The sequence below is a fragment of the Diabrotica virgifera genome, chromosome 10 (assembly GCF_917563875.1).
Source record: "Diabrotica virgifera virgifera chromosome 10, PGI_DIABVI_V3a".
Taxonomy (NCBI): domain Eukaryota; kingdom Metazoa; phylum Arthropoda; class Insecta; order Coleoptera; family Chrysomelidae; genus Diabrotica; species Diabrotica virgifera.
Window position 1 is genome coordinate 127486923 of NC_065452.1, and position 18363 is coordinate 127505285.

General features: G+C 35.9%; 1 protein-coding gene and 1 long non-coding RNA gene across 2 annotated transcripts in view; both read right to left on the minus strand.

Annotated features, from left to right (window-relative positions):
* The window catches only part of LOC126878515 (uncharacterized), a 173497-nt gene extending 166477 nt beyond the window's left edge, over positions 1-7020 (minus strand). Inside the window, exon 1 of the long non-coding RNA XR_007695687.1 lies at positions 6910-7020. This is a non-coding gene — a long non-coding RNA (uncharacterized LOC126878515). The remainder of the gene's footprint in view (positions 1-6909) is intronic.
* The window catches only part of LOC114340898 (phosphatidylinositol 3-kinase regulatory subunit gamma-like), a 773815-nt gene that overhangs the window by 265600 nt on the left and 489852 nt on the right, over positions 1-18363 (minus strand). The gene's annotated exons all lie outside the window — the stretch shown is intronic.

Genomic DNA, 18363 nt, shown 5'->3' on the forward strand with positions numbered 1-18363 from the left:
TAATCTTAAGTGTTTTCAGACCTTGTTCCACTTGTTCCATGAATCTAAGTTTGGGCCTTCCTTTTGACCTTCTCCCTACTGGTCTTTGCTTTATTACATGTTTTGGTGTTTCGGTCTCCAACATCCGTTCAACATGGCCCATCCAGCGCAGACGTCCGATCTTTATGGATGTTATGACGTCGGGTTCGTTGTATGTTGCGTATAATTCAAAATTATATCTTCTGCGCCATACGTCATTTTCTTTACATTTCTAACAACGAATTAATGGCTTTGTTTGTATAAAGAACCTACCATCTTCAGGTTCGTCAATGTCACAAAGAATCTGATAGTTGGGACATGTAGAAAGAATGGCAGTGAACAGAATGCCTAAACTAGTTATGACCAGAAAACTAATCGGTCCCAAAAGAAGAGGTAGACCTAGAGCGAGGTAGATTAATAATTTTGTTTAAAATAATTGTAATTAGCTATTCTTATGATTAAGTTTTATAAAAATGTCCAGGTCTTACCGGCCTATTGTGCGTATAAATAAATTATTAATAATTATATAATATTAGTAGGCCTACTCATTATTCCCTACATGTTTATTACTTAAAAAAGATAGGGAGCCCACTTTAATAATAATAAGTTGAATACAACTAGAGGTGACATATTAGTTCCGGAAAAAATGATATAATTTATGGCCTCAAATGCACTTGTTAGTGTCCTCGTTTTAGTTTTATTGTTAGTACTAGAAGCGTGACTTACTGGATAACATTTAAACAAGCATTAAATGACGAAAGAAGTCTTTGATTTCATGAATTTTCTTTCTCGTGCAAAATAAGAGAAAGGCTAGTGACTTCTACATCATTTTCTTCAAAATATTGGGCAATGAGCCCCTCAATTGATATAATATAACTTATATTCTAATATGGGTAAAGTACAGTATTGGTTTTCTGTAATAAAAATGGATGTTTCCCATAACCTACTAATGAAATCAATAATGTTCAAACACAAGAAAATACACGAAGAAACGTGAGTCATCTACGACGGCGTCACAAGATATTCTGGTAGATGCCAGGATGGGTAGCAAGTGCCTAGATAGTAAGAAGCCTAAGGTTACGTTCACTACGGAGACCATCGCATGGTATCCTAGCCTAGAGCATAGTATCCTACTCTTCATATTCGTGAATTTTGGCATTCAAAATAATGCATATATTTTATATAGCGATCGATAATACAGTTTCGATCGCCAGGTAAAATAAATGCATTATTTTATATGCGAGAATTCACGAATATGAAGAGTAGGATACTATGCTCTAGGCTAGGATACCATGCGATGGTCTCCGTAGTGAACGTAACCTAAGAGGGGCGGATCATTTTTTGATAAAAACGAAGGTAAAAACCTGGGCTTGGATTACGTACACTCGATACGCATCGTATCCGCCATGTTTTACTGTAGCGCCTTATGGGAAAACATGGCGGATACGATGCGTATCGAGTGTACGTAATCCGGGCCCAGGATAGCGTCCCAAAGAATCCACAAGAATACGCCAACAACATTATGGAATATGGCGAGATGATGAGACAGAGCAGAAATTGCAAAAGGCTATACAAATAGCGCAAACACAGGCAAAGGAGTATCCTCTTCAGCCCCAAGAAAAAAGTTTATATTTTTTTAACAATATTTTCTATTTTCTCTCCTCATTTGTGAAAACAATAAAGAAAAATCTATAAAAACTATAAAAAAATTATTTGACAGACATAATATATGACAGGTCCAGCATAATGGACATCAGGACTTAGCTTTCATATAATTTAAGTATGAAACTGAAAAAAAATTCTGGTTCAGGAGAAATACACATCTACATTTTGCATTTTGTACAAAAGAATCTCGTCTTCTTAGTGCATTCAAGAGGTTTAGGCAACGCGATAAGAATTTCTATTGCTGACAGAGCATATTGGCAAAGGGTCATTACTGGTTTTTCTTACATCTATAGGCGGTAACTGGAATACTGTAGATTTTTTACAGGAATTATGGGCACTTCATCTTCAGATGTATTCGGTTTTCTTGAAATAGACGCACTAGCTTGTCTCCCACTTGCAGGCTTACCTCCTAGAGCTAGTGACCTTCCAACATACAGCTTAAATTCCTCTAAATCCATTTCCTTTGATCATTATCGCTATCTTCACTGACGAAAGAATCGTTATCTGTCAAAATAGCCTCCAATGCACTTTCCATCAATATCCTTTTACTATCTATAACTACACTTAAAAAATGTGAATATGGTAACATATTTGGCTAACTAAGTCCCAATGTCCAAAATGCTGGACAAAAAGTTTAGAGGACCGCTAACGTGTGCAGTTGTAATTATTCTCAAATATATATTTATCACAAATACGTCCAATCATCAAGTAACATATATTAAAAACAATCAATACATACTTTAAAGTACAGAAAAACACTACAACTTACTGTATTTTGTGGAGCCACCATCATAACTTAAAAAGTTTCACCACATGTAACAACAAACTACCGAGGTAGGCGCTGTTGTCGAATTTTTCAAATAAGTAAATTAGACTGATAAATAGGAAGTCAGTCCAATGTGCTGCAATATAGGACGCAGCGATGCCCAACCCAAATAGTCACCGTGTAATAAATTAGTAAACATTGTCCAGCTGGCTGGACCTATGGACTGAGTACACTGAGTAGGTTATAACAGCATATACTCTGCATGGAAAATGCAAAATTAACTATACTATGACAATAGTCTTACATGAAATACTAATGACACAAAAAGACAACAACAAAACAATGGTTCGATAAAATTGTCTGAAATCCATAAAAAAAACATCGCTAGAAGGGACATGCTACAAAATCCCCGCACAACAACAGTGAAAGGTATAAACATATAAGAACAGAGACAAGAAAACTAATGAAAAGGAAAAAAGGATCAACAGGAACAAATAAATAGAGATATAGAAGTAAACCGGAAGAACAACCAAGTAAGACAATTATTGTTTAACCTTCCGATGACCAACCTTTTTTTGTTACACGGATGACCAACGGGGGTAAAAAATGACCCAAGTCAAAAATGACAATTGGCAAAAAAATAGGTTGTTTTAAGAAATAAAATAATGTATTCGTAATTTTGATATTAGTATTGTAGCAATAAATGATAAATAAACATTAGTAAAACATATTTTAATCACTGAACCAAACCAGGAATCATCATTCTGAACATAGAATTAAAGAAATTTTAAAATACACACTAATTTACATCGCCACAGATTTAACAACTTTTTTTTCAATATTGGAATGTTTCTTACAAACAATTCCACACAATAGACGGTATTTACTTAATATAAAATTGGAACATGGGAGTTCGTCTTTGACTCCAAATTCAGAAAAAAAAAGTTTTCAAACGTTCCAATTCAAAATTTACAAAAAAAAATTTTTCCGTAAAATATAGGGAATTTTTTTTGTTACAAAATATGAGGGTGTCTAGAATGATATTAAAGTTAAATAAAAAAAATAATGAGTTTAAAATTTAAAATATTTCTTAATTTATTAAATAAAACATACGTTGGGGTCAAAATTTACCAACCTTGGCCATCCGAAGGTTAAAGGAGTTTCAGATATCAAGCCCGGGTACCACGCAAGAACAGGAGACTGCATTCAAAACTACAGCGGACAGCTTATTACATACTGATGACAAGGATATCCTAAAAACCTGGAAGGAATACTTCTCTCAACTGTTAAACCACAAATCTACCAGTAATACATCAAACATAGAAGTACATCACAGTAAATCTACAGAAGTACATCAAACATAGAAGTACATACCTACAGCAGACATATATAAGACCAGTACCCAACATACGAAGTATGAAACAGTAACCAAATAGTATGTACCAAAAGAGAATAGGAAGAAAATAGAATGATAAAGTTAGAAATGTGTTTTGTTTCACGATGTTAATGATGATAACGAGAAAACTAAGTGAACTCTCAGCGGAAGCAGTGAATATGTTTGGATTGCACTGGCTTCAAGAAGCAAAATTACTAATAAAGCAGTGGATAATTTGTTTAATAACAAGTTACAAAATGTGTTTCCGATAAGATGTAAAAAGTCTTGAAATAAATTCAACGATAATATACAACATAGATTAGCAAACGGCCTTGAAAAACTTATCGATAGTGTGTGTGGTGCAATCAATACAGTCGTTAAAAATTAATGTCTGAAAATACTTGGCAATATTAATTTGGGCTATAGGGCCCCCTAGTTTTAATACGTTTTAAAAAAATGCTAAACCATGGTTTATCCGTGCATAGTGATTTGAAAAGTATGTATCATATAAGATCCTTTATTGGCGAAATCAAATAGACAATATAATATGTACTGTAAATAATTTAGAAAATAAAGTAAAACAAAATATATGGAGTACCTACACTTCCTACACAATAGTCGAGGCATTGAAGCACAAAAAAAGGCCTTACTGTCGATTTTTGGCGCAGTAAGACGGATTTTATTGCAGTTTGGTGCGTTGGATTCGTGAGAATGTCAGGAAATTTTGTGAACTAATGTAATGAATAAGAAATCTCAAATATTTGTGCATAAGAAAAATGCATTTTAAAAATGCACTTCGGTAAATAGTGGGAAAAATTGACTTAATTTTCTTACTCGGGGGTTTTTGGGGTCGCTGAAAACGAATATGAGGTCGACGAGAGTGTGCAAACTACCTGGTGCCTGCAGCTGGTGTAATAAACGTCTTCCTCTGGAGTATTATGGTAATTTATCATATAATTGGCTTAAACTCATTACTCGGGGGTTTTTGGGGTGGCTGAAAATGAATATGAGGTCGGCGAGAGTGTGCAAACTACCTAGTGCCTGCAGCTGGTGTAATAAACGTCTTCCTCTGGAATATTGTGCTAATTTATCATATAATTGGCATAAACTCATTACTCGGGGGTTTTTGGGGTCTCTGAAAATGAATATGAGGTCGGCGAGAGTCTGCAAACTACCTGGTGCCTGCAGCGGGTGTAATAAACATCTTCTTCTGGATTATTAAACTGTAATTCTGATGTAAACTATAAACTGGTAATTTGTTAAATAATTGGCCCAAACTTGTTACTCGGGGGTCTTTGGGGTCACTGAAAATAAATATCGCAACGACTAAATTCTAATTTCATATCATTTAAAGCAGTTTGAATTAAGGCGCAAGTGGATGATGTGGTTTTGCCTTGAGAGAAAATTACTAGATACAGAATGTAATTAATGGCTATTGCCAAAAATAAAAAGATTGTCATTGGAAAAATTCTTTCATCTGTTGATGCAATTACCCAGCATTTAAAAAGGGTATATTTACAAACACAAATCTGGCTGCATGGAGAGGACAATAACATGACCCCAACCGATTGGGGATGGGAATTACAAAATAATGTATTAATTTCAGTTAGAATGACTCAGCCACCTGGTCCTCCAAACATTCTAAATTTAATATTCTGTAATTGTAAGTCAGACTGCGGCATGGGTTAGTTTGTCATTTAGCCTCCAAAAATTGTGCAGGCTCTGATTGCACAAAATATTGCATTGGACTCGAGAGAGGAAGGCAATAATGAAGAAGATGATAATGATGAAGAAAATGAATTTTAAAGATAAATTACGATAAATTTTGTATAATGAACTTTTTTAACCATACAATATATTATAATAATAAAAATTTATGTTTGTTTATAATGCAAATACCACCCTTTTTGATCACTATAGTTACATCGAAGAAAATAGATTACACCAAATACCCCCGAGTAACGAGTTTAAACTAATTATATGATAAATTACCATAATACTCCAGAGGAAGAAGTTTATTACACCCGCTGCAGGCACCAGGTACTTTGCACACTCTCGCCAACCTCATATTCATTTTTAGCGACCCCAAAAACCCCCCGAGTTACAAGTTTGGGCCAATTATTTAACAAATTACCATAATACCCCAGAGGAAGACGTTTATTACACCCGATGCAGGCACCAGGTAGTCTGCACACTCTCGCCGACCTCATATTCGTTTTCAGTGACCCCAAAAACCACCGAGTAAGAAAATTGAGTCAATTTTTCCCACTATTTACCGAGATGCATTTTTGAAATGCATTTTTCTTATGCACAAATGCAATTTGAGATTTCTTATTCATTACATTAGTTCACAAAATTTACTGACATTCTCACGAATTTAACGCACCAATCCGCATTAAAATCCGTCTTACTGCAAAAAAATCGACACTTCAATCCTTCAATGCCTCGACTAAAAGTCGAATCAACATGGGAATCTGAAGGTAGACAACCATACCTACGAATATGCCTTGACTTTTCCCTACCTAGTCTCAATAATAAATGACAACAACACCAGTCAAGAAATACAAGCACAGAACCTTTTATGCATACAAAGACTTAATTAAAAGTCTTCTTTTTCTTTTTGTATAGACATGACTGTCTGTTTTTTCAATGTGCCTCTAGTAAGTTGTCGTTCCATCGTTTTCGTGGTCTTCCCACTGATCGTCTTCCTATTGGGGAACCGTCTCTCGCTGTCCTGACTACGCTATTTGTTGTCATTCGGCTTATGTGGTCATTCCATTCTATTCTTGTTTCCTACCCAGTTATTAATGTTATCCACCTTGCATCTCCGTCGTATATCTGTACTTCTAGCTCTGTCCCATAGAGTCTTACCATCGATTTTTCGAAGGGTTTTCATCTCCGCTGTTTCGAGCAATCTTTTTGTCCTCTCTGTGTCGGGTCGTGTTTCTGCCGCGTATGTCATTATTGGTCTGATCACTGTTTTGTAAATTCTGCCTTTCGTTTCTTTTCTGATATTTTTATTTCTCCATATTGTGTCATTCAGGCAACCTGCGGCTTTGTTTGCTCTATTCGCTTGATCTTTCACCTTCTGTTTCGAGCCTTCCGTAGCTAGATAGTGTGATGCCTAGGTATTTAAACTCCATCACTTGTTCTATTATCTGAACTTCCAGCTCCAATTTACATCTTATTGCATCTGCTGTTATAACTATGCATTTTGTCTTTTTTGAGGAAATTAACATGTTAAAGTTTCTGGCGGTTATGTTAAATTGGTGCAGCATACGTTGTAAATCATCTTCTCTTTGAGAGATTAGTTCTGCATAGCAGATTATTTTAAGTTGTTTTTCTCCCATTTGGTATCCTTTTTTAGTTCTTACTTTTTAATTAAAAGTAAGTTACTGAATCGTGAGTCTAAGCTTAGAATCTACAAAACAAATTAGACCAACGATCATATCGATGGTGAAAGTTCCCAACATCCTATGTCAATTTTTGGCTATTTTGTTTTGTTACCCTAAATTAACGACGTTCTACACCTTCGTTGCGGGGTATGCCTCTCAGAGGAAAGGGGGGGAAACTTATATGCAAGCGAAACAGTATTTTCACTTTTATTTAATAATGGTACGGTAAACAATCCTCATTTTTTAATATGTTATTTCTTACAAAAAAACCTTTAATTTAAGCACAAATAATTAAAAATCGTAAATTTGGGTCAAAAGTTATTAACTTTTTAAGAATTCCCATAATAGCCCATGTTAAAACTTAACTTTGAACCTTAATAGTAATTAAACGGCACGGTAAAACAATTTTTAAAAAATCAAGTCTTAGTTTTTTTAAGTAAACTCTAACATACTAAAATTTCATGCAAATCCTTTTATTCTTTGCCGAAGGTGTATGTAGAACGTCGTTAAGCAAAAATATGTATTTTTACTATTTATAGCTCCTATGTCGTTATTTCATTAATTGGCTTATAGATGGCCATACATGAATTAACGACATAGGAGCTTGTAAACAGTCAAACTACATAATATTTCTCTTTAATTTTAGGGCAACAAAACAAAATATCCAAAAATTGACATAGGAGGTTCGGAACTTTCACCATCGATATATGGATGTGAAACGTGGACCCTCTCAACCATTGATGAAAATCAACTGAAAATATTTGAGCGCAAAATACTAAGGAAGATATTTGGACCAACCCATTGCAGCGATGGTTCGTGGAGAATTAAAATGAACTACGAGCTGGAAAAACTAATGCAGAGCGCAGATATTGTTAGATTTTGAAAATCACAAAGACTAAGCTGGCTTGGTCACTTAGAAAAAATGCTACATAATCGAGATGTAAAAGTAATCCAGATATGGAAGACCCAAGGAGACGAGCAAGTATTGGGGACACTTCTCATCAGGTATCTTTCAACCCATCGGCAAGTTGGCCAAAAATAGACGTTGGTGTTACTATACTAGAAGAACTAACTGATCCTATTGAAGCTGGCAATGGGATAAGACAGGGGGATTCCCTGAGTCCTCTATTGCTTAACCTGATCGCGGATGAAATAATAAAAAAAGAAGAACTAATTGACTTGTTTCTAGTAGATGTCGCTTAGACACCCCTGCCATTTCGTTAGTTGCAATCCGGGGCTAGTGAGCCTGAATTATTTTAGATGGTTCATATGCATCCTCTGATGATAAACTAAAAAGTCTTGAAACCGGTTACTGAACGAACTGAAATATAAAACGGCATTGTTTTCGATTTGCACCTGAATGAAAATGTTTATTCATTTTTAGAAAAAAAACTGTTTCATCCAACACGATATTTGAAAAGATATGAGTCACCAAACTATTTGATTTATCAAGGAATATTAACCAGTATTTAGAAAAAAAAAGGAAAACAAAATGTAATTACAAATCCAATTTGCGATATACTGGTTGTTTCACTATAAACAATGGAGCAGTGTAGTCATTAAAATGCTATTTTTGATATTTGAATTTAAAATAGAAGGTAATCATACCTACTCACTCGAATTGTTCAATAAGCTATAAAAAGCGCAATAAAGTTTCAATGCACACTTTTGACTATGGTACCTTTTCGGTAATTTTCCTTTTCTAGAACCAACATTTACGACTTAATTTTATGCTCATGCCCTCCTGATTCGATAGATTTATTAAAAAATTTCCATCGATAATTTTGCAATGCTTTAAAAAAGCTGCATTCAAAAGCCAATGCAAAAAATTGCGAATTAATGTTTGACATCAAGCCAACGTAATGCATCAAGACGTACGAAGATACAAGTCTATAAAACAATCATATTACCCGTAGTGATATATGGCAGCGAAACGTGGACGATAACAAAGGCAACGAAGAGAGACTACGTGTTTTGGAAATAAAAAATCCTAAGGAACGCAACAGGACAATGTAGGAAAAGAACTAAAGAGCTCGAAGAACTATACCCAGACGCCAACACAATAAAAGAAATGAAGTCCAGAAGACTACAATGGACAGGACACCTCAGAAAACATTCTGACGAAAGAACAGTGATGCTGGTATGGGCAGAAGTACCAACTGGAAGTAGACCACGTGGACACCCTCACTTCCGGTGGCGAGATAATATACATAGAAGGAGATATGAAAGCTATCGGTGTGGAGAATAGCACTGTAATATTAAAATATAAGAGGAAAGATGCTAAATATAAGAGGGAAGATGGTCAGCTACAAAATACTTCGGTCCTGAGTCGGTCTTGAGTGCCAAAAAGACATACGTTAATGGTACTGAAGTACTGCGGAAAACACATACAGTAGGAAAAATGAAAGAATACCCATGAAAGAACATATAAAACACGCTGTATTTTCCTGTCACCGTGTCACACAAAAAATTGGCCAGCGCAAGTACATGTAATAATTATTGTTACATGTACTTGCACTGGACAATTTTCTTTGTGACACGGTGACAGGAAAATACAGCGTGTTTTATGTGTTCGTTCATGGGTATTCTTTCATTTTTCCGACTGTAGTAATCAGCTCAGAATCATAACCGGCTTCTTTACTGGACATAGCCCAGTTAAGGAACACCTAAATATAGATTGAAGGGGGTGTTTCAATAAATATCATCATCATCAGGGCTTTTCATTCTGGGTGGAATGTTTGCCGCTCTTACTTAGAGCTCTCTAATACTCGCTTATTGCGGTGAATCACTCCGCATTCCACTTGTGTGTTGTCAAAGTTTGTTGTATGACTTGGCTTTCGTTATAATTTTCTTCGACTCATTTCTATTTGCGCATAGTTCCCTCCAGTTTCTCACTTCCAGAATTTTCATATCTCTCATGAACTGTCCTCCCATCTCTCTCTGGGTCTTCCCCTTGGTCTTTCAGTTTCTGGTTTCCATCTGATGATCTTCTTAATCCGTAGGTCGTTTTTCCTTCTCTCTATGTGTCCCAGCCATCTCAGCCTCTGTGCTTTAATAAATCTAACTATATCTTCTCCCTTCATTATGTCTCTTAGTTCATGGTTCATTCTTCTTCTCATTTCTCTGTTGTCCATTCTTATCGGGACCATAATCCGTCTGAGGATTTTCCTTTCTAATTATTCTCAATTTTTCTTCATCTTTTTCCGTGAGGCACATTGTTTCAGCTGCGTACGTAACTACTGGTCTGATTGCAACTCTGTATACCTATTTTCAGTTTTGTATTTCTGGATAAGTTCCTTCATACGCCTATGATATCTCCAGTATGTTTTGTTGCCTGCTAGTATTCGTTCCGTTACTTCTTCACTTCTCTTGTTCTGGCCATTCACTATTACTCCCAAATATTTAAATTGTTGAACTCTTTGAAAAGTATAGTTTTCTATTTTGATTTCTCTCGTCCTGCTATCTTCTCTTCTAGAGCAGAGTAGATATTTTGTTTTTCCTTCGTTAGTTTCCTTCGTTTTCCGTGCTTCTTTTGCCAGGATTGTTACCGCTTCTTTTAATCTTTCCTTGTCTCTTCCCATAAGAACTAAATCATCTGCATATACAACTACGTATTTGTGTTGAGGCGTGTTCCTTTAATTTTGCTGGCCTTGACTGTTCCTTCTACTCCTATGTTGAATAATGTGGTTGATAGGGAATCGCCTTGTCGCACTCCTGTTTCTATTGCAATTGATTTTGTGCTACCTTCTTCTGTTGTTACTTTAGCTCGAGATCCATCCTTGGTCATTTTTGTTAATCTGATTAATTTTGCTGATATATCTTGATTTTTCATTTCAATAAATAATTTATTTCTTCTTATACAGTCAAAGGCTTGTCTGAAGTCTACGAAGAGGATATAGAGTTCTATGTTGTGTTCGTAGCATTTTTCGATTGTTTGTGTAACTGTTTCAATAAATATACAATACGTTAATTGGCAGCAGTGCGACTGGTTTCCAACAGAGGGCTTCCAGGAAAAAGGGAAGAAAGAAGAATATGTACATATTCACTGAAATACTCCAGACATGTCACTTCTTCACTTCATTTATCAAACAAGTAAGTCACGAAAAAACATTGATTATCATTAAAGATATCTATATCAATACTAATTCCCACATTGATAAGATCGTGAGATAAAACTCTCAAAAATATGGAAAATTAAAACGATAAGATCACTAAAATTTCCGTCAGTTCTGGTCTTTTACTGTTGATGTTATTATTATTATTATTATTCATTATATATAATTCGCAGGATGTATAATTAACTGAATATATGTAAACAATAATTATATAAAATGTTATTGACTCCGACAACAATTTACAATTTTTTACTTTATTGTATCCTAAAATTGAATACAACGAGATGCAAAATTGGAACCGGGCTATTTTTAGACCAAACGCACAAATTAAGGAGTTTATTTGAAATGTAAATATGATATTTAAGCTGTATTTAAACTAATTATCGGTAGGTAAAAATATCCTTAATTTATCATTAATATAAACATAATTTTCAAACAGGCTTTGCAAGATACAGACTTTGGAGTGAAAATCAATTGGTGAATTGATCAATAAATGTATAGTAAATAGTTACCATACCAGTTATGTAAGAGAGTGAAATGAAGCAATAACAGTGTTACTATTTAAAAACGGAGACAACTGTGATCTGAACAATTATAGACCAATAACACTACTCAACACTATGTATAAACTGAACTGGTTACAAACTAAGAAACGTTAAATGCTACTAGGAGCTAGGAGCACTCCTGATTCGTAATTTACAATGTATATACATACATTGTAAATCCCAAATCATGATTTCCAAAGTTTATACATTGTAAATTATCATTCGGGAGTGCTCCTACCTAGTAGCATTTAACCTGTCTTAGTTTATTTATTTCTACTGCATCTTGATTGTAAATTTAGTATAGTAGTATCGAAGCTGCTTTTTACCGGTTTTGGCTATGAACTGTTATACAGGGTGTCCCGAAAAGATTGGTCATAAATTATACCACACATTCTGGAGTCAAAAATAGTTCGATTGAACCTAACTTACCTTAGTACAAATGTGTTCATAAAAAAAGTTACAGCCTTTTGAAGTACAAAATGAAAATCGATTTTTTTTCAATATATTGAAAACTATTAAAGATTTTTTATTGTGTCCCGAATAAAGTACGTGCCTCCTAGTGGCGGGATACGGGCAACAATACATTGGCTTATAGGGCAGTCCTTACAGTAGGGATCCTGGCCTATACAGAAAAATGCAGGCGGGTGTGGGGTAATACTGCACTTTGGCTGCATTGGTGGTGTATTGGCTAAACGTGCAGGGCAGGGTACGGTGCTGGTAGAAAAGGCATTCAGGCATCAAATAAATACCCAAACAAAATCTTTTCAGGCCATAATAATGAAAAGATCTTCTCCAATGATATAAAAAAAAACTTATACTGAAATGATGGCATCTCCTGAGGTAAAATGTGCCGGAAGTAAAATGAGCCTCCGTTCGGATTTCCGGGTGACGACTATCTCAGGAGGAACACCATTGCAGGTTAGAAAAATCAGAATAGGGTCGTGGAATCTTGGTAGTCTTACAGGTAAGAGTCTGGAGTTAGTGGATGCGCTCAAACGAAGGAGAGTTCAAATTGCTTGCATTCAAGAAACTAGGTGGAAAGGACAAAGGGCAAAAGAACTAGGTGAAGGATACAAATTGTGGTATGCAGGGAGTAGTAACACTAGAAATGGAGTTGGTATAATTGCTGATAGTGAAATGAAAGATAATGTAGTAGAAGTTGTAAGAACGAGTGATAGAATGATGTGAAGAGGTATTGAATGTTGTGTGTGTGTGTGTATGCTCCCCAAACAGGTCTGGGTGAGAATGAGAGAAGAGCTTTATATGATCAATTAGGAGACGTACTGAGTGATATTCCAGCAGAGGAGAAAGTTATATAGGAGGTGATTTCAATGCACATGTGGGCCAAGCCAAGGCAGGATACGAAGCAATACATGGGGGATTGGGCTTTGGAACTACAAATGAAGCTGGAGATGATATGCTTGAATTAGCAACAGCACTAGATATGGCGATTGTTAACACATTCTTTAAAAAGAGAGAAACTCAACTAAATACGTACAAAAGTGGACAACATCAATCCCAAATGGACTATTTCATGAACAGGAAAGAAGACATACGTGAATGCAAGGGCTGCAAGGTAATAGTTAGTGAGACAGTAAGCCAACAACATAAGCTGCTTGTTCTGGACATCGAAGTAAAAAGTGAAAAACCAAAATATCGGAGAGCACCAAAAAAAATCAAGTGGTGGATGCTAAAAGATGAGAAAGAAGGTCTATTCAGGGAATGAATAGTAGAGAAAATATGTTGGAACATGAAAGGAAGCCCTACTACAATTTGGAGAAAAATGGCCAGTAGGATTAGAGAAACTGCTATTGAAATACTGGGGAAAACGTCAGGAAAAAAGTTTGAGGATAAAGAGACTTGGTGGTGGTCAAACGAAGTTCAAGGAAAAATAAAAGAGAAGGGAAAATTATATAAAAAGTGGCAAGAAACCAGATCCAACACAGATCTTCAAAACTATATGGTCGCGAAAAAGGAAGCGAAAGTAGCAGTAGCAAAAGCTAAAGCAGAAGCGTATTCAAACCTATACGATCAACTTGATACCAGGGAAGGCGAAACGAAGATATATAAAATAGCCAAACAGAGAGCAAAGAAAGCAAAAGATTTTAATCAGATTAGGTGTATCCGAGATGAAAATAATAAAATACTAGTTCACGAAAAGGATGTCAAAAAGAGATGGAGAAAGTACTTTGACAGCTTATTAAATGAAGAATTTGACAGACAGCCTGTGGAGTCAACGGAGACAGTAGCAGCAATGGTCACCAAAATAACAAACAAGGAAGTGGCTCAAGCGCTTCAAAAAATAAAGAAAGGAAAAGCGGTAGGACCAGATGATATTCCTAGGGAAGTATGGAAAGCATTGGGAGAGACAGGAACAAGGTGGCTAGCAGGTTTATTTAATAGAATTATGGAAGTTGGACAAATGCCAGACGAATGGAGAAGCAGTATATTAGTACCTGTCTACAAAAACAAGGGAGATATACAGCAGTGTACAAACTACAGGGCTATAAAACTGCTTAGCCATACCATGAAAATATGGGAGAGAGTAATTGATAGACGGATACGTGAAGAGACCGACATATCCGAAAATCAATTTGGCTTTATGCAGGGCAGATCAACAACAGACGCAATTTTCATTATAAGGTAGTTGATAGAAAAATACAGGAGTAAAGAAACAAACGCTCATTATGGTATTCATTGATTTTGAGAAAGCATATGATAGAGTACCTCGACAGATTCTGTGGTGTGCACTCAATAAGAAAGGAGTCCCTGGTGCATATGTAAAGATTGTGAGGGATATGTATGAGGGATTAACGACTAGTGTTATGACAGGTGTGGGAGAGACTGATAAATTTCATGTGAAAGTACGATTGCACCAAGGCTCGGTGCTTAGTCCGTAATTATTCTCATTAGTTTTGGACCAGATAACAGCGAAACTACAGGGTAACATTCCATGGTGCTTAATGTGTGCTGATGATGTCGTGTTAGTAGGAAATAGTGAAAGAGACTTAGAACAAAACTGCAACAGTGGACACGAGCTCTGGAGGAAAAAGGTTTAAAACTTAGTAGGACAAAGACAGAGTATTTGGAATGTTCATTTAAAGATGGAGTTACTACAAATAAAATGGTATCTTTGGATGGTGAACTGATTGTAAAAAGCAATAGTTTTAAGTACCTGGGATCGGTATTACAGAGTAATGGAGAAATAGATGGAGATGCATGCAGTAGAATTAGGGCTGGATGGATGAAGTGGAAGGAAGCGAGTGGTGTGATGTGTGACAGAAAAGTTCCAATGAAGCTGAAAGGAAAATTCTATAAAACAGCCATAAGACCGGCTATGATGTACGGAACTGAATGTTGGGCAGTGAAAAAGAAAGAGGAACAACGAATGCATGTGGCGGAGATGAGAATGCAGATGGATGAGTGGAGTGACAAGAACGGATAAAATTAAAAATAAGTATATTAGGGGAAGTCTAGGTGTGGCACCAATTGATGCCAAAATGAGAGAGCATAGGTTGAGATGGTTTGGTCATGTTTAACGTCGAGACGTTAATCATCCAATACGAAGAGTAGCTGAAGTGCAGATTCCTGAAAGGAGTAGGAGAGGAAGACCAAGGAAGACGTGGGGGAGACGATTAGGCAGAACATGTTGGTAAAGGGGATTAATATTGATATGACCGAAGATAGAATTGTGTGGAGAAATGCAATTAGGGAAGCCGACCCCGCATAGGGATAAGGCAAAGAGAATGATGATGATGATGATTAAAGATTTTTTGACAGGATTATAGATTATCATTCTTATGACAAAACAAAATTATAGTGAGATTTGTCCACCCCAAAAAAATTTTATGGGGGTTTTGATCGCTTAAACCCCCCAAACTTTTGTGTACGTTCCAATTAATTCATTATTGTGGTAACATTAGTTAAACACAACGTTTTTTAAACTTGTTTGCCTCTTAGTATTTTTTCGATAAGCTAGTTTTTATCGACATGCAGCTTTTAATATATTTACACAAAAATTGTATGGGAGTTTTGTTCCTTTAAACCCCCCAAATGTTTGTGTACGTTCCAATTAAAACTATTATTGTGGCACCATTAGTTAAATACAGTGTTTTTAAAACTTTTTTGCCTCTTAGTGTTTTTTTGATAAGTCACCTTTTATCGAGATGTGGCTTCTTTTTCAAAATATACCTAAAAATGTAAATTATAAAAATACATTTTCAGATTATTAACAGGTCTCTATAATCGTACTTAACCATATACAAATGTGGTGGATTCGATAAATATTCAAAATATCTCGATAAACACTGGCTTATCGAAAAAGTCTTAAGAGGCAAAAATGTTTTAAAAACAGTGTTTAACTAATGGTGCCACAATAATAATTAAATTGGAGCGTACACAAAAGTTTGGGGGGGTTTAAGGGAACAAAACCCCCATAAAATTTGTATGGGGTACACAAATTTCACTTTAATTTTTATTTAAGATGCTGCTGCCATAAGAATGCCACATGTCCATTTTCAATGAAAAATCTCGATAGAGAGAGTTTTCGATATATGAAACAAAAATTGATTTTTATTTTGTAACTTCAAAGGACTGTAACTTTTTTGTGTGTGCACTATATTGTATAGGTATACGTAAGTGAGGTTCAATCAACCTATTTTTGACCCCAGAATCTGTGGTATAATTTATGACCAATCTTTTCGGGACACCCTGTATATTGTAAAGCTATGAAAGGGCTTAATGATGTAGCCATCCTAGAGAATGGTAGAAAGTTTTTTTAGACTTAAAATTTATTTATTTCCGCAGTGGCAACAGTGACAAATTTTTAACCGGCTTCTCAACATCGTTGCTAGTCAAGGTCATTTTATAAAAACGCTGGTTTACACTTACTATTCACTATGCAGTATATATGGACCTCAACTTAATATTTCGTGATACAGAACATGACATGTGTATCGCTGGGGGGTTCTGATTTTACTTAATTATGTTGAACCAATAAAATTTTCATTAACTAATGGAAGTTCAAAAAACTACAATTAAATTGTATGTAAATTTGATACGAGGGGTTTACAAAATATTTGACCTCAAACAAAGTCAAAAAGTAAGAACTACAAATTGTTAAATGAAGAACACAATCTCGAAATTGGTGACCCAACGAAATGTTTGGCAAGTTTCAGTTGTTGTCTATTATATTTTCAATAAGCAATTTTTCAGAAAGACTAACACTAGCTAGGTTAAAAGAAGAGTCTGAAATAATAGGTATGTATGATACCAGAAGCACAATCTAGTTTCAGAACGGAACACTCCAGCGAGCTACAAATGACAAGATTAACCGAATACATCACAGGTGGACTCACGCAGAAGAAATACGCTCCTACTGTATTCCTAGACGTCAGTAAGGCATTTGACTAGAGATTTCAATTGCTGGATCCAGCATCCAGCAATCCAACTGGATCCAGCGCTTTTTTTTACATACTGGATCCAGCAGCATGGATCCGCAAACGTGTCAAATTCGAAATAAGTTACTTAATGTCTTTATTAGCCTCTTTATTCAAAGCCGTGAGTCGGCAACTTGCCATTCTATCGCGCTGGCAGTAGTTCAGTATGCTGGAAAGTTTCTATAGCTTAAAAGTTTGAATAGATGAAGCGTTGATATACATTGATTCTGCGATAAAATTCTCTGCTGGCGTGTGGTCAATAATCAATGAGTTAATCGCCACTTTTAACCGGCTGTAGAAGCTCTTTACAAAATAGACTTTAGCACTTTGTCAACGGCCGACACAATCATGAAATTTGTCTTGACAAACTAAATAGCCAGGACTCTAGCCTTAATGTCGATCTATCGGAAGCACTACGCAAAATAATCACGGAACGGCGCCTCTCTGAGGCCGATGCCACATTATGTGTTTTGACCGGATGCGTTTCCGCCGCATCCGGTGAAAACGCATAGTGTGACAGATGGGTCCGGTTGCGTTGGAAACGGATGCGTTTTGAGTCATCGGTACGCGCTTACAAACTGCACCAGACTAAACGCATAGTGTGACAGGTCGGTCCGGTTGCGTTGGAAACGGATGCGTTTTCACCGCATCCGGTCAAAACGCATAATGTGGCATCGGCCTGATATTACAGGTACATTAGTGTATTGACAAAATCCTGGTTACTTCCCCATGCCGAAAAAGAATACAATGCGACAAGAGATGAAAAATTTGTTGATTCGTATAAATAAACAAGTAACTGTGGAATCAGTGCAAGATATAATGGAAGAAGATGGGCCAACTAACCGGAGCCCGTGAATTTTACTTTCGAACAAAAATTTGAGATTGAATTGAAACGAGAAAGAGAAAACATAACGTCTCAAAAAAATTACGAAAAGATTTTGGAAAAGGAAATGGCGGTTTATGAGACCGAAGGAGTGAAAGGCGATCGTTTGTCAATGGTCTATGACTATTTGATGACCTAAAACCGACCAGAAAAGAGGACGGAA